Source organism: Heloderma suspectum, chromosome 3, assembly GCF_057233095.1.
Source record: "Heloderma suspectum isolate Gila_16-S chromosome 3, 16-S_ref, whole genome shotgun sequence".
In the NCBI taxonomy this organism is placed as follows: domain Eukaryota; kingdom Metazoa; phylum Chordata; class Lepidosauria; order Squamata; family Helodermatidae; genus Heloderma; species Heloderma suspectum.
Genome location: NC_139460.1, coordinates 51,705,597 through 51,726,189, shown reverse-complemented (window position 1 = coordinate 51,726,189; position 20,593 = coordinate 51,705,597). Strand labels below are relative to the sequence as shown.

General features: G+C 44.3%; 1 protein-coding gene and 1 long non-coding RNA gene across 2 annotated transcripts in view; both read right to left on the bottom strand.

Moving 5' to 3' along the window:
* Positions 1 to 20,593, bottom strand: part of LOC146349682 (uncharacterized) — a 455,574-nt gene that overhangs the window by 367,410 nt on the left and 67,571 nt on the right. The gene's annotated exons all lie outside the window — the stretch shown is intronic.
* The window catches only part of NFKBIZ (NFKB inhibitor zeta), a 41,399-nt gene that overhangs the window by 13,831 nt on the left and 6,975 nt on the right, over positions 1 to 20,593 (bottom strand). The window lies entirely within an intron of this gene.

Genomic DNA, 20,593 nt, shown 5'->3' with positions numbered 1-20,593 from the left:
AATCCACGCCTTGCCAACGCGGGTGGAGGAGGAGGAAGGCAGGGCAGAGCCTTGACCGCCAGCGGGACGAGAGGCGGGGCGCGGCGCGGCGCGTCCGCAAGCGGCGCTTCCAGTAAATGCGTCGCGAGAGGTTTGTCGACAGCCCTCTCGTGTCCGGGCGCAGGGAGAAGCGGCCGCTCAAGGAAACCGCCCTCTCCGTGGCGTCCGCAGGCGACCGAGCAGCCTCCGGGTGTCTGGCGGCGGTAGCAACAGCGCCACTAAGGGCATCTCTACCCCAGCCTAAAATCCTGCATTTAAAACGGGGCTTTCTGCTTCCGTTTTAATACAGGATCACAACGACTCCCTTTTCCCCCTTCCCCCCCCCTTATCTGAATCTTCCATTGATCTCGCGCCTTTTCTTGCCGCCTTTTCTGGAGGAAACTGAAGTGGACCATAATGTAATAAATAAATGGCTCATTATCTGCCATCTAGTTAAAAAGGGAACAAAGGGCATTTAGTGCAGGAAATGCCCTGCAGGGTCACAGAGTCATGTAAAGAGACAGCAAACTTCCACTTCTGTGAAGGAGCAATCTCAATCACAGTGCGAAGAAAGCCTAAAAGAGCTTTGCGCCGCGCTTCCTGTGTCGCCCTCGCTTGTGAAGGAGAAGAAATTTTATGTATTACATTTCTATACTGCCCAATAGCCGAAAAAATGACACAGGGTACCGGTAGCTAGCGTTGCCACTTTTTAAAAAGCAATAAGAATGTAATAAGAATTGGAAACTTGGACTAGACTGTTTATCCATCTAACCCAGTATTGCTTCTACTGCTCTGACTGGCAGCAGCTCCTCAGGGGCTCCACCGCCAGAACTTCGGAAGCGGAGGTTGGGTCTGGCACCTTCTGCATAGAGGCATAATCCCTCCCACTTGTCTACAGCGCGGAGCACGCACACGCCCCCCCCCCCGTCCTCACGTTGTTGTCTATATGAATCAATTACATTTATTACATTTATACAGGCAATGAAATTCCACTGGAGCTTTTCCTCTCAGTCCTACGGTAGCTTGATTGCCATGACTTTACCACGTAACAGAGGGGCATGGGTGGCCCAAGACACTTTTTGCCTGAACAGCAAGTGGCACCTGCCCACCCCGCTGCCCTCAAGATGTATAGAATACAAGGCTGGCCAAATCATTCTGGCACCTGAGGCAGAAAACCCCATAAGCACCTCTCCCTGTTAATAAAAATACTACTACTACAACAATACTGGCTGGGGAATGCTGGGAATTGTAGGCCTTTTCCTGTCTAAACAGGCATAGGATTGCACCCTAACGAACAATTTGCTGCCCTTTCATGACACCCCAAACCAGCTGCCTGAGGTGGCTGCCTCACTCTGCCCAATGGTAGAGCTGGCTCTGGAGAGGGATAATAAAATGGTCGCTACAATGAGCTCAAATGCCTACACCACCACCCCTCTCTGGTGAAGTGGCTTCAGGGTTCTTTGGCTGTCTCTGTGGGCCTCAGGGACTGTGTTTTTAAAAGCTACATAACAAAACAGCCCGGCCTAGGCTCCTGTTTTCAGCGCAAGGGCTCAACCAAAGAATTTGCAATTTATTTTTAAGAGCACATGTTCAGAGTACGCAGCATAAAGTTACATTCAAGTAGTATTTCCAGAGAAGAGATATGCCATCTACACTCATGTGAGTGACTAGAAGGAAGGATTTCCAGGTCATATGGTATGATATACAAGAAGCCTTGAACCCTAACTTCTCTCATTTTAGAAATTAAGCAATGTCAACAGGTGAAACTTGCATGTGTAGTGATGGAGAAAGCAGCATCTCTTTACTGATTTTCAGTCAAGGAGCTGTGAAAAGACACAGGGCCTATGTGGTGGTGGTAAGAATTGTATTGGTAAGTGGCAGTCCAACTGGATGCCTGCCAGTTGCAAAATTTCTCTTCCTTTTTCTACACTCCGGGTTTTTTAAAACTGCTTAGGATGAAGAGTCTGAGAACTGATTCAATCTTCCAGGAAAGATATGTGCCATGGTCCTCCAAGTCACCAATCCACATCAGAATGCACACTGGGTATTACTTGTTAGAAAAAAGCCCTCACTTAAAAAAAAAATCCCTCTGGATGTGAACATCTAAATTAACATCAGGGGAAGACAATAAAAAGTCTTGTGACACCTTAAAAACTAAAAAAAAAAAGTCTGTTATTCCATAATAAATGTGTTAGTTCTCAAGATGCCAAAACACTCTTTGCTGTTTTTGCTGCAACAGACTAACATAGCTACCACTCTGGAAATCGGAAACAGCAAGACTAGAATCCTTTCTCCTGACATAATTCCTTTCCCACCGCAGGGACTATTTGAATTTTTTTACACAGGGAGCATTTTCCAAGAAGCAATTCCCTTGTGTACATTCTGATGTATTACAGACATGGAGAGGCCTGTACTAGCAATTTTAACTTGGTCAGAGAAGCATCCAAGAAAGATAACTACTTGTGTACCCCTCTATCATAGTCTCCTCCAACCAAGAAGTGATTCAAAGAGGGTAAAAGCAGGTGTGGGGAACCTCTTTCAGCCTGAGGGGCAAGTTCCATTTTGGAGACTCTCAGGAGCCACAATCCAGTGGTGGGTGGGGACAAAGGCAAAGGGGCAGGACAAAAGCAAACCAGGGTGGTTGTAAAAATACAATAATACCGGCCTATTTTAGCTTATAGACCTGATAGACAGAGTGCCTGAGGAACTATGGATGGAGGTCCGTAACATTGTTCAGGAGGCAGCAACTAAATCCATCCCAAAGAAAAAGAAATGCAAGAAAGCCAAGTGGCTGTCTGATGAGGTTTTACAAGTAGCTGAGAAAAGAAGGGAAGCGAAAAGCAAGGGAGAAAGGGGAAGATATTTCCAACTGAATGCAGAGTTCCAGAGAATAGCAAGGAGAGACAAGAAGGCCTTTTTAAATGAACAATGCAAAGAAATCGAAGAAAACAACAGAATGGGAAAGACTAGAGATCTCTTCAAGAAAATCGGAGATCTCAAGGGAATGTTTTGTGGAAAGATGGGCATGATAAAGGACAAAGAAGGCAGGGAGCTAACAGGAGCAGATGAGATTAAGAAGAGGTGGAAAGAATACACAGAAGAACTATACAGGAAAGATCTGAATGTCCCTGATAGCCATGATAGTGCGGTCACTGAACTTGAGCTGGACATGCTAGAGAGTGAAGTCAAGTGGGCCTTAGGAAGCATTACTAACAACAAAGCTAGCGGAGATGACAGTATTCCAGTTGAGCTATTTAAAAACCTAAAAGATGATGCTACTAAAGTGCTGCACTCAATATGCCAACAAATTTGGAACACTCAACAGTGGCCACAAGACTGGAAAAGGTCAGTTTACATTCCAATTCCAAAGAAGGGCAATGCCAAAGAGTGTTCAAACTACCACACAATTGCGCTATAATCAAAGCTATGGTTTTCCCAGTAGTAATGTATGGCTGTGAGAGCTGGACTATAAGGAAGGCTGAGCGCCGAAGAATTGATGCTTTTGAACTGTGGTGCTGGAGAAGACTCTTACGAGTCCCCTGGACTGCAAGGAGGTCAAATCAGTCCAGCCTAAAGGAAATCAACCCTGAGTGCTCATTGGAAGGACAGATACTGAAGCTGAAGCTGAAATATTTTGGCCACCTAATGCGAAGAGAAAACTCCCTGGAAAAGACCCTGATGCTGGGAAAGATTGAAGGCAAAAGGAGAAGGGGACGGCAGAGGATGAGATGGCTAGATAGCATCACCGATGCAATGAATATGAACTTGAGCACACTCCGGGAGAGAGCGCAGGACAGGAAGGCCTGGCGTGCTATGGTCCATGGGGTCACGAAGAGTCGGACATGACTGAACGACTGAACAACAAATTTTAGCTTAAAGCTCTTGCTGCCAGTAACTTAGGAGAGGCATTTCAGCCTTTTAGAATGGGGAAAAAACTGCACGAAAGCCAAGAAGCAACCAAATGATCAGTGGTTGTGGGGGAAGGGAAGTGGGCATGAACATCTGGGTGATGCTGGACAGATGAATTGGGACCCCAGGAGGGGCAAATTTGGCTTGAGGTTCCCCACCTCTGAGGTAAAGATGGTCCCTTGTCCAGTAAGGCACAAGATGATCACTTAATTAAATATCCCACAGTCACATTTAATAACCATCTGAAATTTACAGCTGTTCATGTGGACAGAAAAGATCTGCACAGCTAATATCAGGTGTCAATATGAAGCCTGAACTGTTGGGGAAAATACCTTGGCCTAGTGTTGCTATGAGTATCCACAGTAATTTTGTGTGGTTTGGACATTTGGGGCCAGAGTACAAAACAGAAGTAGTACTCTCAAAAGCCACTAAAGATTAGAAGATTACAAAGATTAGAAGTGTGCTCCTTCACCCTGCAGTCCTGAATGTTCTCTGCTAAAGACCAATAGGTTGCTCAATCTCATCTTTACAATTCAAGGGCACTGAACCAAAATTGTTCCTTTTGTTAATATTCTCCACAGTCAAAACCCATCCTAGCTGACAGCCTTTTATTGAGCGGGCGATGGGGGGATACAAAGCTTTCAACAGGAAGGCCTGGCGCGCTATGGTCCATGGGGTCACGAAGAGTCGGACACAACGACTGAACAACAGCAACAACAACAGACACTCCAGCAATTAAGAGACCAACTCCCCTAAAGTACAAGTATACACATTTTTGTAATAGGGGCTGCTCTGAGCAGACAGTAGTAGCAGTAAGAATTACACACAGAGCTATATCCAGTGTTAGTCCTATTTAGAGTAGACCTATCAAAAGGAATGGGACTTAAGTTAGACCAACAGTGGATACAACCCATAGTATCTGTTCACATAGTATAATATATAAAATAAATATTTTCCCTGTTAAAAAAGGTAAAGGTGTCCCCAACCAGTTGTGTCCGACTCTAGGGTGTGGTGCTCATCTCCATTTCTAAGCCGAAGAGCCAGTGCTGTCTGAAGACGCTTTCATGGTCATGTGGCCGGCATGACTGAACACCGAGGTGCACGGAACGCTGTTATCTTTCCCGCTGAAGCGGTACCTATTTATCTACTTGCAATTTCTTGCTTTCGAACTGCTAGGTTGGCAGAAGCTGGGACTGAAGACGGGAGCTCACTCCGTCACGCAGCACTCGGGTCTCGAACTGCTGTCCTGCCGACCTTCCGGTCTGCAGTTCAGCGTCTTAACCACTAAGCCACCTCGGCTCCTAAGCCACCTTTTATTAATCCCATGGGACTGTAAACTTCATTTTTAAAGGGGTTTTAAGTGTGCAAAAACTGTAAATAGTTACACCCTAAACTAAAATCTTTCATTTGGAGCACTACTTTCAAAGACCTTGAGATTGACAATATGACAGGATTAAACAGGGCTTTTAGTGCACAGTGTTATTCCAAATCTATGGATATCCATGGAATTTATTTCAAATTTTGAAATGACAGCTTTGCAGAAGGAATCACCACAGTGGTCCCTTGGCAAAGAACACCATCTTAATTGAATAACATTGATGATTTGGTCATGCAAACATACAGGGAATAATCGAGCCATAGGCAGGCACTTTTAACTTCACTGATTTCCATGGGAGAGTTAAGAGGATTTAAAAGTTTTTAACTTAGAGCCTGATATATTTATTACTGTTGGTGTACTTGAGCTTAGAAATAGAATCACAACAGAAGAAGTGCAGATCGGAACAACTGGAGGCCAGAGATAAACAACCAACGCGCATAGCTGTGGACACAAGCCAGTGACTCTACCAGTATTATAACTCCCATGTTACACTTTTGTTCATGTGTATGACTACCAGTGTCCTCTCTTTCGAAATTTTAACCCTAAGATACTTTGAGAGTGGCTGAACAAAATCTCTGTTTCCAGCTGAAAGAGATAAGAAACTATGTTATATTTCCCCCTCTATGGATAAAACATCCTCTTCAGTCATTGGTCCTTGTCATTATCAAAGCTTTCAAATCTGTTTTACCTTTCTATTCAGGTTCTTAACATCTGAGATGAGTGGGAGGGATTACAGAACTGGGCAATTCAGAGTAGCTGACTCAACCCTAGATTGAAAAGTGGAGGCACATCTCCAAGTGATTTCGAGTGATCTTATAAAAATAATGGCCAAGGAGTATCTACACCAACATAAAATCCTGCATTTAAAATGGGGATTTCTGCTTCCGTTTTAAATGCAGGATCATCACTGACACCCTTTACATGTGCTTCCTCCTCCCCCCCTTCTCCCCATATCTGAGTCTTCCATTATCTTTCACTGATCTCACTCCTCTTCTTGCCGCTTTAAGTCTTTAAGTCTTTTCACAGAGGAAACTGGAGTGGAACACAATGGGGTAAGGTGTTAGCTCATTATCTGCGGATCTATTTAAAAATGGAACAAAGGGCATTTAGTGCAGGAAGGTCATGGCGTCATGTAAAGAGCCCGCAAACTTCCATGAAGGAGCAATCTCAATCACAGGATAAAAGCTCCATGTGATGAAGCCCTAGATCTCTGATAAGATACAGAGAACCCAACTACCATCTAATTTTCAAAAAATCTTCAGAATTTTTGTGTCTTTCCCAAAATGCCACAACTAGCACCAAACCAGTTGGTTATACATTGGATTTTTATATAGTGGTTTTATTTAATTATAGTTACTTTGGTGTTAAGTGTACATGTGTGTGTTTTATTACTTATGTCTCCTTTTAGATATCAGCTCAAAGAGGGATTTCGTTTGGAAATTCCTGGAGCCAGCTTGTGCATACAGTAATAGGGTATTGTCCTGGAAGCCGCTGCTTGTCTCCAACACCACTAGGATATTGCTGCTTGGTGTGATTTTCCCATTTGTACTATAGCTTGTAGATAGGCCTGCTGAGTCATGCAGAGGAATGGGAACGTAGTGCTTATGAGCATGAGCTGGAAGTCCCCAATTAAATCTCACCATGTACTCATTCACTGGCCTTTAGGCAAGGCTTAGTTTCTCTGCCTCAATACTTCATTTCCTTCCCCCCATCTGTACTATGAGATAATGATACTGGACAGTGTTGCAGGGTTGTTGTAAAGATTACTGAGATAATGTATATGAAATACTTGGAACAATCTAACAAAAGTGCTATATAAATATTAGATAGTATTACTTCAAGGGACTGCACAAAATCCCTGCATAGGGTGCCCTGCAATTATCTGAATACTATTGCATGGGTTGCTTGTGGGGTGGAAGTCTCTTTGATCAGGGTTTTTGATTAGGTTATCATTGGACCGGCTCTATGCACTACTTTTCCAAAGAGGAATTCATTAAAACCACACATTGAGCCAATGTGGTGTAGCAGATAGAGTAATAAGGCTTTAATCAGAGATACCTGGGCTCAAATCCCTGCTCAGCTATGAAGTTCCCTTGATGACCATGGGCAAGTCATTATCTCACAGCCCAACCTACCTAGAAGCATTGTTGTGAGGACAAAGGGGACATGATTATGTCAGACTGAACTTCTTGAAGGACAGAACATGACATTAATAACTAAATAAACAATTTTTAAATCACATAGCCGTATGCAGATTTTAGCACACAGGACCACATATTAACTGTGGCTGACTGAGGGCATCTCGACACCAGCCTAAAATCCTGCATTTAAAACAGGGCTTTCTGCTTCCATTTTAAATGCAGGATCACAATGACTCCCTTTTTCACCAGCTTCCTTTTTTCCCACCCCATTCCCCCTCCTTCTCCCCATATCTGAGTCTTCCATAACTTCCATTGATCTCACTCCTCTTCTTGCTGCTTTTACTCTTTTCACAGAGAAAACTGAACTGGAACACGGCAGGGTGATTTGATAGCTCATTATCTGCAATCTATTTAAAAATGGAAAAAAGGGCATTTAGGGCGCAATCCTATCCATGTTTAGACAGAAAAAAGTCCTAAACTTTAGTTGTAGGACTTCTTTGATCTTACAACTCCCAGCTCCTTCTTCTTAGTGCAGGAGATGCCTTGAATGATCACAGTATCATGTAAAGAGCCCGCAAACTTATGTGAAGGAGCAATCTCAATCACAGGATAAAAGCTCAGTGTGAAGGAGCCTAAAAACGTATAAAAGCTTCTGATCAATCTTGTTTGTAAGACCTACTTTTAACTCAAAATGTAATAAATATGACCACATCAGACCTAACAAACAAGGGCTGTCATGTTGCACAGTTATGTGCATGAAAGTCTCATGAAAGTATAGTAGCTATGCGGTTCCATGCCAGGAGTAAAAAGCATTTGTATCAAGTGATGGTCTAAGACAAACTACATACGTTAGGTGGTGTAGCTGAGGGAATTAGGTTTTTCTTTACTTTCATGTAAGCATGCATGGGCCCAATTCACATTAGGACCACTGTGCACTAGGAGGGAGGATTAAATCCCCACCACCTTTTTTCCTTAAATCCCCCCAGTGGGGCAAGAGGGTTAAAAAAAGGAAAAAGTCTCTATTGCCATCAATGGAAGCTTTATTTTTTTAGCTTCCACTCACATGGGGCTGGAGGTAGGGGATTTCAAGGAAAAACACTGTTGGGGGACGTTTAATCCTCCCTTCTCTGTGTGCAGTAGTCCCAATCCAAATCAGGGCTCGTACGCTTACTCTACAATAAAGAAAAAGCTAACCTTCAGCTATATGCTACATGATTAGCATAACATGTAATTTGGGTCTAATGGTTTTATCTAATCATGGCTTTGCACAAGAGGATAGTGTTTATGTTTGTGTAAGATGGGCCATCCAATTTCCACTAATACTTCTACCTACTGCAGCTCTCTGTGCAATATCCCATACTGTTCCAGAGGGTTTTCCCAACCTTAGGAACTGCAATGGATAGTGGGGGATTGGTGACAACCCGGTGCCCAGCCTTGCGCAAATGGAAGTGCTTTCCACTATCACAAAGCCACCACTGGATACAATATCTCAAAAATGGTAAAGAAAGAGATACACAAAAAAGTGAAACTCAAATGAATATAGTTCCAACTATGCCTGCCAAGTTCACTGCAATGTGTTTTCAGAAAGTTTTGCTTTAAATTCGTATGAAAGCTAAAAAGAAAAAAGAAGAGTTGAACTTGAAAAAGAGTTCAACTCTTCTTCTCAGGCAGGATCCCAAGAAAAATCCTGTCTGGGAAGTTACTATTTCCATGTCAAAGGAAACTCCCATTTGCAAGTATACAGCCTACAGAAGGCTGTAGAACTCCTGAACCAGTGCTTGGAGGAGGAAAGGAACTCATATAACAAACATCATATCCACATTGGCCCTAACTTTACAAGTAACTGTGCATAGGATGGTTGGCTAGGGAATGCTGGGAGTTGTAAGCCTTTTCTCTGTCTAAACATGCATAGGATTGCGCCCTTAGTTTCAAAGAGGCACCAAAAAAAGAAGAACTTTGCTCAGCCTGCTCCTTTGAACAGCATGTACTACTTTTCCTCTCCTCAGCACAGACTATAATGAACGAACAGAATATGAGCTAAATAAATTACCTGATATGCATCTTTTATTGACACTATACAGGAAGTGGGTCACAAGAACATTCTCAAAGTAGACACTTTACAATTTGCAAACATTGCATTATCTAAACAAATATTTGCTGTACCAAAGCAATTTACCATTGATGTCAGTGTTCTTTTTTTCAAGCTAGTATAACACTCTCAAGTCCAGATTAATTTACACAAAAGCAGCTGTCATACCCTTAACACTGGAGAATGGCCTCAATGCGGAATCATAATAAAGGTGACATTGATAGATTTGGGGTCCGGGAAGGTTGTTTCTTTTAAAGACAACAACATTTGGCTGTTAAAGGGGACAGCTATTATTTTCTTTCTAGGAATTAGTCAGCATCCATTGGACAGTAAGACTGCCAGTACCAAATGCCAAAAGGGTCAGTTAGAGTGAATCAAAGGGAAGGCACTGTATGTAACACAAAAACAAGGAATTAAATCACCGAAAATAAAACCTGGCACCTTGGGAGATTTCATTTCTCTCTTGTTTTCAAGAACAGTCTGGTGGCATCCTTATTGTGCCTTTAAAAGACTAACTTTTGTTGTGTCACAAGCTTTCGTGGACTTGAGCAACGAAACCTTATGCCACATACATCTGTTAGTCTTTAAGGTGTCCCAATGTGTCTTTGTTTTTTGGTGTAACAAACTAACACTGCTATGCTACCTCTATGGAATCTCAAAATACGATGGTGTAAATGGAGGTTCCTTTTCTGTTTGCCTTGATTTTTCAAGGCATGATACATCACACTGCAACTGTGTGGGTGACATTTCTAAGGGACAATGCACGCTCTGGCTTAAGGATGATCTCCAGGGAAAGGACATAGTAACAGGTGCAGTCAAGGTGCTCTAGAGGCCCCTCAGAACATCTCCTTCAAGCAGCCTCCACCATAGGATCCAGTAACTGATGAGGCCTAACCCAAATCTACTTCTCTGTGTACTAATTGTGGGGGGAAACGTACATCAACTTTTAAAACAAGTAAATCTAGTTTGACAGAAGCCACCGGTTGGCCCAACAAACCACATAACACATGTGCAGACCTATGTCTTCCTCAGTGCACCTGTCCAGGCACCCAAAACTCTTGTAACAATCCAAACAGATTCATGCCAAGATCAGGTTTCTTTGTGAAAAGGAGGAAATTGGCAGAATCAAATCGGCGACTGATAAGTAACCCAATCAGCATCCACGTGATTCTTATCATGCCTGGGAAGCGAATGGAAAGGCTTTCAGCTTTGTGATCTCATTCCATGAATAAACACCATGCCACCATAAAGCTGGCTGTAATTTTGCAAGGAGTCATAAAGGGCCTAATGAACATGTAAGGGGCTGTTTGCATATGGAAGTAGTGCTTAATTTGAACCATGGCTTGGTGTTGGGACTTTTTCAATGCCAGCTTCTGAGCTGGAAGATGTGAAGTATTACCAAATGAGAAGGCCTCTGGGTACATTCACGATGCATTGTCCTAACCATTATGTAACCACAAAGAGCCTCTTCATGTCTAGGCCTGAGGACATAGGATCAAGTTTGCCCCTCAGCATCTACACTGCATGGAAGAGGACATCCCTGGAGCATCAAGAGACTGTTCAAAGTGGGCAAAGTACTGCCCCATTGTGTGGTTCTAGATGGATTATCTGTCATCTACACCCTTTCTCAGTCAACCACAAGTACAGTTCTGCTTTACATTGTTACTGTGTTGTTAACAGCTGTCCAACATCACTGCATCAGCATGCTGTGAAAACTTTAGGTATGGAATTTCTATCTGCCATGTAACTATTAAAGGCACAGGATTCCTGCCAAGAAAAACCTTCTGACCTCAAGAGATAAGAGCAGTGACTATGGCTCTCCTCACACCTTGGGTTTTTAGCAGGCTTGTTCTTTAATCACTGGTTTTCGCAGGAGCTTTAAATTATGCCGCTGTTCTCCTGCTGCTCTCTCACAACTTCCCCTCCCTCTTCCTGTGTTATCTGAGAATGGGGAAAACCTGGCATTTTCTGTGCTTGCGATTGAAATCACTATTTCGCCCTATGTATTTCCCCTTTAGCACTTTGTCCTGCTTTGCGTGGGTGTGTGCTAGGGAATGTTGCTGGGCAGTGTTGAATAACATTGTCATAACAACAAATCGGCGGGGGGCAGGTCACTGACCAGGCTTCCAGTGACCATTTCTGCCTCTCTCCCATTCCACTACAGGAGCTTGAACTGTAAAGTGGTTAACCATCCCAAATGCTTCTCCAAGATCCCCCTGAACACAGCTAATGCTTGTTTCTGAATAAACCCATTGGCTGTAAGGCTTTCCTTTCCAGGGAGTAAGTGCCATTGAAATCTGTGTGGCTTGCTTCTGAGTAGGCATGCATAGGAGTGCATTGTAAGCCTACTTAGCGTAGCAGTCTTAAGGTCTCCCATTCCCTTCAGTGCATTTACTTTGAACCTCCCCCTCCCATTGACTTCATTGACTGCTTCTTCTCCCTTTTGCTCACCAGATTGGTAGGCTTTTTTTTCTCCCAGGGTGGATAAGGGAGTCTCCCTTCTCAGCCACACAGAAGAAAGGCTTGACAGTTAGGATTTCAATGGGTACTAAAAGTGCCTTTTTTCCTCCCCTGAATAAATTCATCATGCAGAGCTTGGAATTGTCTTTTTTAATGGTTTCTTTTTTGGGTGTGGAATTGTTTTAGATAAGGCAGTAATGCTGAGGTGGTTTTCCATAGTACTCGCTCTCACCTAGCCAGCCACGATCTCTTCTCCTAGCCCATCTTGCAGGGTTGTTGGGAAGCCAGAATAAGGTGGAAGTAGAACAGCAGCAGGGGGGGAAGCAAGCCAGGTCTAATGAAGGTGTCCCCCGTGAAGTGGTCACCTGGGAGGAGGGGGTGCCATGGATGGCTTGGTGCATTGACTGTATACAAGTCAATTTGTGGATTTCTTACTTCTGTAGTTGGGAACACAGAAATTGGTATACCCTTCAAACTCAGTGGTGCAAGCAATATACTGCATTTAATTCCATCACACACTGACATATTTAGCAGAGAAGGACTAGCAGCACCAGCAACTTTGGGGTAAGCCACCGAGAAGACTCTCTCCCTCTCACCACAAAGTCGGATAAAGGAGGGGACGAGCTCCCATAGCCCAATATCCAGGTCACTAGAAGGACTTCCGACTTCCCTCCTGCTGTGGAGGTGTAGAGGGATGGGCGGAGCCATCAATCATGTTACAGGAACCAATGATCAGGGGAGGGGAGGGGGCATGGAGCCAGCATCCCCCTTCTGTCCTGATTGTTCTGTGCAGCTCTGCCCAGCCATGAAAAGGTACAGAGCAGAGGGATGTGCTATGAGAGATGCCTGTATACAGGGCCAGTGTAAATCCCCGAAAGAACTGATACAATCAGGTGTGAAGGGAGCCGATGTGCAACAGGAGAGAAGCCTCTTTTTCATTTCTTTACATCATGGGAGAAAAGGAGTATGCCCTCATGTTATAGTACTGATAGAACAGGTCCAAAAAAGGCCATATGGATGTGATAGTTCTTTAAAAATGTGTTAGTGCTTTTTTAGAATTTGGAATGCTGTTAGTTTTTAGTTTTTACTTCATTTTATTATTTTGTCATTTTAAACGTTTTAAGGGTGCCATCCTATGGTCCCTCAACATGGGCTGAGGGGACATAAGATACTGGGTATTCCCCCCTCCAAGGTCGGAGGCAGTGTTCCAACCTCAGCAAGGGGAGTTGGAGATCCGCCCCCTCACAGCTAGTGCAAAAAGAGCTGCGCCAGCTGCTTCTGAGTTCAGAAAAGCAACCTCAGAGAGGGGGGAAAGGGGGCATTCCAGTGGGGAGGAAGAGGAGGAGACTAGAGAGGCCAGGATACGAGTTATCCTGAGCTTCTTCTAGCCTCCTTCCCTCCCCCCCCCAAAGCGCCATCGCTAAACAAGCTAAAAAGCCCATCTAGCAAAATCTACAGGGTGGGAGGATGGGGAGGCAAATATGCTGCTCCTCCCACCCTGCATTGGATAATCAAAAGCCTCTGACCTCAGGGGCTTCCAGTCACTGACAGCGCAATCGATAGAATTGCATACTCAAGCTTTTACATGATGTTTTACTGTTTTATATTGTGTGGTTTTAAGCTTGATTTTGTGAACCTCTCAGAGAGCTTTGGCCATGGGGTAATGTAGAAATGTAATTAATACATAAATAATGAGGTACCATGTGTGTATGAGGAAAAATATGTAAGGGAGCATTGGAGTTGCCACCGTTTTTACTGTTCCTATGTTCTGTTCCTATGCCTTTAATAGCAGCACAGCTAGTTCACACATAATAACCCACTGATTAAAAAATCGAGGCTGAATATGGTGCACCCACCTCTTCCACTTAACACCACAACCTGCAATTGGTTCTTTCATGGGATGTGCAGTGTGATGTGCGCACCTGAACTGCTGGGTTGTTTAGGGGCTAAACAGTCCAGCAGTTAACCTGTGGTTTGTTGTTGGGTTAACCACTGGGTTGTATAGCCCCTAAACAACCCAGTGGTACAGGTTCTCATGTCATACTACACAACCTACAAAAGAGCTGAGGAGGCAGGTATGCTACAGGTAGTGTGTCTGCATGTTCCTGACAACCCAGCAGTTTTTAAACCAATGGGTTGTCAGGAATGCAAGGACACTCCCCCATTCATGCACAACAACCCATCAGTTTTTAAACCAATGGGTTGCCACTGTGTGCAAACCAGGTCATTGTGTTGTAAGACTTGGAGTTCATACAGGAGAGAATTAATGAAGCCAGAAGTACTGCTGGAGACTCCCTGAACCATCCTGGCAAAATTGTCAGGCATGCTCAACCTGTGTGTGTGTGTAAACATGTGTGTGCACGTGTGTGTACATACATACATATATATATAAGAAAGACAGAAAGACTAACAATAGAGTACTCAGAACATATATTTAAGCTAAAACAGCACAGCTACTGATGAGAGCAGAAGCCGAAACATTTAGCTTAAATATATTTTTTGAATACTCTGTTGCTAGTCTTTCTATCTTTTTAATATATTTTACATTAAGACTGAGTGTATCCACAGTAGATCCAGAGCCTCCTTGTTATTTTGCTGTTGTGCCACTTTACACCAGCCTCTACATACAGGTGGGTGTGTGCGCGTGCGCGCGCGTGCAGGTATACACACACAAATGCAAATATTACAAACTGTCATTAAGCATCCAGTGACCTCCTCCACCCCTTCATGGATCACTGCCTTGTTGTGGCGAAGGGGCTTGCGTAACTCAGTGAAGCCATAAGCTATGCTGTGCAGGGCCACCCAAGACGGACAGGTCATGGCAGAGAGTTCTGACAAAATGTGGTCCACTGGAGAAGGAAATGGCAACCCACTCCAGTATCCTTGCCAAGAAAACCCCATAGAACGTATCACAAGGCTAAAAGATATGACGCTGGAAGATGAGCCCCTCAGGCCGGAAGGTGTCCAATATACTACTGGGGAAGAGCAGAGGGTATTTCCAAGTAGTGCCAGAAAGAGTGAAGCGGCTGGGCCAAAGCCGAAAGGACACTCAGCTGTGGATGTGTCTGGTGGTGAAAAGAAAATCCGATGCTGTAAAGAACAATATTGTTTAGGAACCTGGAATGTCAGATCAATGAATCAAGGTAAGCTGGAGGTGGTCAAACATGAGATGGCAAGACTGAACATTGCCATCTTGGGAATCAGCGAACTAAGATGGACAGGCATGGGCGAATTTAATTCAGGTGACCATCATATCTACTACTGTGGGCAAGAATCCCTTAGAAGAAATGGGATTATGCACTCATAGTCAACAAAAGGGTGGGAAAAGCAGTACTGGGGTACAATCTTAAAAACGATAGAATGATCTCAGTACGAATCCAAGGCAAACCATTCAACATCACAGTAATTCAAGTCTATGCCCCAACCACTGAGGCCGAAGAAGCTGAGGTTGATCGGTTCTATGAAGACCTACAACACCTTCTAGAACTAACACCAAAAAAAGATGTCTTCTTCATCATAGGGGATTGGAATGCTAAAGTAGGAAGTCAAGAAATCACCGGGATAACAAGCAAAGATGGCCTTGGTGTACAAAATGAAGCAGGACAAAGGCTAATAGACTTTTGCCAAGAGAACACACTGATCATAGCAAACACTCTTTTCCAACAGCACAAGAGGCGACTCTACACATGGACATCACCAGATGGTCAATATCAAAATCAGATTGATTACGTCCTTTGCAGCCAAAGATGGAGAAGCTCTATACAGTCAGTAAAAACAAGACCTGGAGCTGACTGTGGCTCAGATCATGAGCTGCTTGTTGCAAAATTTCGGCTGAAATTGAAGAACGTCGGGAAAACCACTAAACCATTCAGGTATGACCTCAATCATATCCCTTATGAATATACAGTGGAGGTGAGGAATAGATTTCAGGGATTAGACCTGATAGAGTGCCTGAGGAACTATGGACGGAGGTCCGTAACATTGTTCAGGAGGCAGCAACAAAATCCATCCCAAAGAAAAAGAAATGCAAGAAAGCCAAGTGGCTGTCTGATGAGGCTTTAGAAGTAGCTCACGAAAGAAGGGAAGCGCAAAGCAAGGGAGAAAGGGGAAGATATATCCAACTGAATGCAGAGTTCCAGAGAATAGCAAGGAGAGACAAGAAGGCCTTCTTAAATGAACAATGCAAAGAAATCGAGGAAAACAACAGAATGGGAAAGACTAGAGATCTCTTCAAGAAAATTGGAGATCTCAAGGGAACGTTTTGTGCAAAGACGGGCATGATAAAGGACAAAGAAGGCAGGGACCTAACAGGAGCAGATGAGATTAAGAAGAGGTGGAAAGATTACACAGAAGAACTATACAGGAAAGATCTGAATGTCCCTGATAGCCATGATAGTGCGGTCACTGAAGTTGAGCCGGACATCCTCGAGAGTGAAGTCAAGTGGGCCTTAGGAAGCATTAGTAACAACAAAGCTAGCAGTGATGACAGTATTCCAGCTGAGCTATTTAAAATCCTAAAAGATGATGCTGTTAAAGTGCTGCACTCAATATGCCAACAAATTTGGAACACTCAACAGTGGCCGCAAGACTGGAAAAGGTCAGTTTACATTCCAATTCCAAAGAAGGGCAACACCAAAGAGTGTTCAAACTACCGCACAATTGCGCTCATTTCACATGCCAGCAAGGTGATGCTCAAAATCCTACAAGCTAGGCTTCAGCAGTATGTGAACTGAGAACTACCGGAAGTACAAGCTGGGTTTCGAAGAGGCAGAGGAACTAGAGATCAAATCGCCAACATTCGCTGCATCATGGAGAAAGCAAGAGAATTCCAGAAAAACGTCTATTTCTGCTTCATTGACTACACTAAAGCCTTTGATTGCGTGGATCACAACAAACTGTGGCAAATTCTGAAAGAGATGGGGGCTATTTGCGTTGCCCTTATTTTCGCCGTAGTTTACGTAAATCTTTACGTAGACTAGATGTGCCAAAATGAGGAACGTAAATTGTGGCGCCCATGGGCCGCCGCCATTTGCGTACGCGCTTTTTTTTTTTTTTCAAAGTCACCCGTGATAGGCTACGTGACAATTTTCGTAGCCTATCACAGCTGACTTTGGAAATCTAGCCGTGATAGGCTACGTAAATCGTCACGTAGCCTATCACGGGGTCTTTTTTTTTTTTTACTTTTTGTTTCGCGGCCGGGGAGACGGGGCGCTTCTCCCCGGCCTGAATTTCGGCCGGGTGAGGCGGGAAGCCTCCCCCCCTTCGCCTGAACTTCGGGGGGAAAAGTGAAGCACCTCCCCCCCACCGTGAAGCCAAGCTGCAAAAAGGTAAGTGACTTTCGTACATCCCTAATCTGGCCCCATCACTTCCTGGCATATAGAAGGGGAAGAAATGGAAGCAGTGACTAGGGGTGCACGAAAGCCACTTACCTGGTCTCGCAGGTTGCTTCGCGGTGGGGGGGAGGCGCTTCGCTGCTCTCCCCGAAGTTCAGGCCGGGGGGGGAGGCTTCCCGCCTCGCCCGGCTGAAATTCAGGCTGGGGAGGAGGCGCCTCGCCTCGCCCGGCCGTGAAATAAAACGTTAAAAACAAAAACACCCCCGTGATAGGCTACGTGACGATTAACGTAGCCTATCACGGCTAGATCTGCAAAGTCAGCTGTAATAGGCTACGTTAATCATCACGTAGCCTATCACGGGTGACTTTGGAAAAAAAAAAAGCGCATACGAAAATGGCGGCCCCCATAGGGAGCCGCCATTCGCGTTCCTTATTTGGTCGCTGTAGTCTATGTAAATGTTTACGTAGACTATGGCGAAAATAAGGGCAACGCAAATAGCATTGCCCTTATTTTCGCCGTAGTCTATGTAATCTTTACGTAGACTACAGCGACCAAATAAGGAACGCGAATGGCGGCTCCCTATGGGGGCCGCCATTAGCCGTATGCGCTTTTTTTTTTTTTTTAAAGTCACCCGTGATAGGCTACGTGACGATTAACGTAGCCTATCACGGCTGACTTTGCAAATCTAGCCGTGATAGGCTACGTTAATCGTCACGTAGCCTATCACGGGGGCGTTTTTGGTTTTTTTTACTTTTATTGGAATGGCAGCGGCGGCAGCCGGTCGAAAGACCAGCTGCCGCCTCTGCCCCTGTCGAAGACCTGCCGAACCGCCGCCGGGACCCGCCGCTGGGAGGGACATTCGGGAAAGGTAAGTCCCATCCCGGGGGGCTGCGGGGGGCGGAGAATTTTTCCCCGAAACTACTTCGGGGGGCCGAATACGTTGGCACTCGGCCCCCCGAAGTTTCGGGGAGAAATTCTCCCCCATCCCTAGCAGTGACAGATTTTGCTTTCTTGGGCTCCAAGATCATCGCAGACGGTGACTGTAGCCATGAAATTAAAATACTCTTGCTCCTTGGGAGGAAGGCTATGGCAAACCTAGACAGCATAGTAAGAAGCAGAGACATCACCTTGCCGACAAAGGTCCGTCTAATCAAAGCTATGGTTTTCCCAGTAGTAATGTATGGCTGTGAGAGCTGGACTATAAGGAAGGCTGAGCGCCGAAGAATTGATGCTTTCAAACTGTGGTGCTGGAGAAGACTCTTACGAGTCCCCTGGACTGCAAGGAGGTCAAATCAGTCAATCCTAAAGGAAATCAACCCCGAGTGCTCATTGGAAGGACAGATACTGAAGCTGAAGCTCAAATATTTTGGCCACCTAATGCGAAGAGAAAACTCTCTGGAAAAGACCCTGATGCTGGGAAAGACTGAAGGCAAAAGGAGAAGGGGACGGCAGAGGATGTGATGGCTAGATAGCATCACCAATGCAATGAATATGAACTTGAGCATGCTCCGGGAGAGAGCACAGGACAGGAAGGCCTGGCGTGTTATGGTTCATGGGGTCACGAAGAGTCGGACATGAATGAACGACTGAACAACAACGACCTCCTCCAAAGGAAACCCTGGAACCTCTCACCACTCAGATAAATGGGGTGAGCATAACAATACATACTAAGGTTCATGTCCCATTGAACTCAGTGGGATTTATTGCTCCGTAAACAGGCTTAGGACTGCATTGTAAAACATTGACATGGTTCTCATATCATGGCTGCAAATCATGTGTTGTTTAACCCATGATTCGCAGGGACACACGCTGCCTGCGAGCCTCTTTCGGTTTCTGTAAACAACCTCTGATGGACCTAATTGGAGGTTGTGAGCATGGCATGCAAACCTGGACCAATGGCATGTTTAGGGGCTAAACGATACAGTGATTAACTGCCATGACATGCGAACAGACTCATTTAAGTGGCAAGGCTTCTCTCACCTCTTATCTCCATGCCAGAAAAAGCTTCACTCGTTCAATTTCTACGTGTAAGGCTACTGTTAAATGCACAGGAGCAAGGACAGGGGGGAAAGGTAGCAACCATAATATGCATGGTCTGATGCAGACCAAGAAAAGGTTCACCAACTTTGACCTAGTATCTCAATGTTACTTTATGGGGTTTAGGTTAAAAAGACACATGTTCTTCTACCCACAGTGGTTTTTTAACTTCCTGCCTTCCCATAACACTTGCCACATCAAGTTGTCCGCCGCAGAACCCCAGTGTGTTGCAAAGGATTCTGGGTCATATTCTATATAAGGTCTAGATCTTAATGTACTGTTTTATTTATTTATAAAAATTTTATCCCACCTTTGCACTACAGCTAGTTCTCAATGTAGCTAACAATAAAATACAAAATTATAATGAAATAAAAGCAAATGAAATTTTAAAAAACACGTCCATAAAAACAGTAATAAAATAAACAGCACTCACCCACCAGACTACCAGCCAATTTCTGGTGGAACACCTAGTGCCTTTTCCCTTTCTTTGTTGCTTGGCAAACTCTGAATCCCCAAATCAACAATGGCAGTTTGCAAGGTTGGTAGATAAACTGACACATATTCACTAGACCCAAGAGAAGACTTTGATTTTTAATGTCTCACCCTGATAGAACAGATTACAAAAACATGCCCTGGCAAACAGCAAACTCTCCTCAGAATCCATGCCAGGTTTTCCTTTAAGATTGTCAGGGATTTTTTTTACTCTGTACCATACACTGTGACATATTTACAACACTATTCATACCACTCCTGCAATTAAAGTGAAATCTGGCTTTTACATTCAGTGATAAAATTGCAAGGAATCTTCTCTCTGTGGCAAAAAAAAAACTCTTCTCACTTTCACTTTTCCTCCTGATGAGTAATACTGTTATGGGTTTGGGGTTGATCTAGATGATCTCTAATGGAGCAAGCTCTGAAGCTTGATTCTGGAAGACTGGAAACAAAGAGATTTTCATCACAAGGCATTTATTGTGCACTCCTCATTCCCTACTCATGGCTTCTTTACATGACAACATGACCCTCCAGGTCTGATTCAGTGTCCAAAGAGCACTTTTGGTGAGGGGTTGTTTGTTTGTTTTGAGCAGGGGAAGTGCAGTATTTAACTGTTAAAGCAAAACAACAACAACAACCCCATCTTTTTCACTTGTGTGTTTACGCTATTCCACTATACCACAGTGCCACGTAGAGGTTAAGTAGCAGAAAAGCAGGAAAAGAAATGCTCCTCAT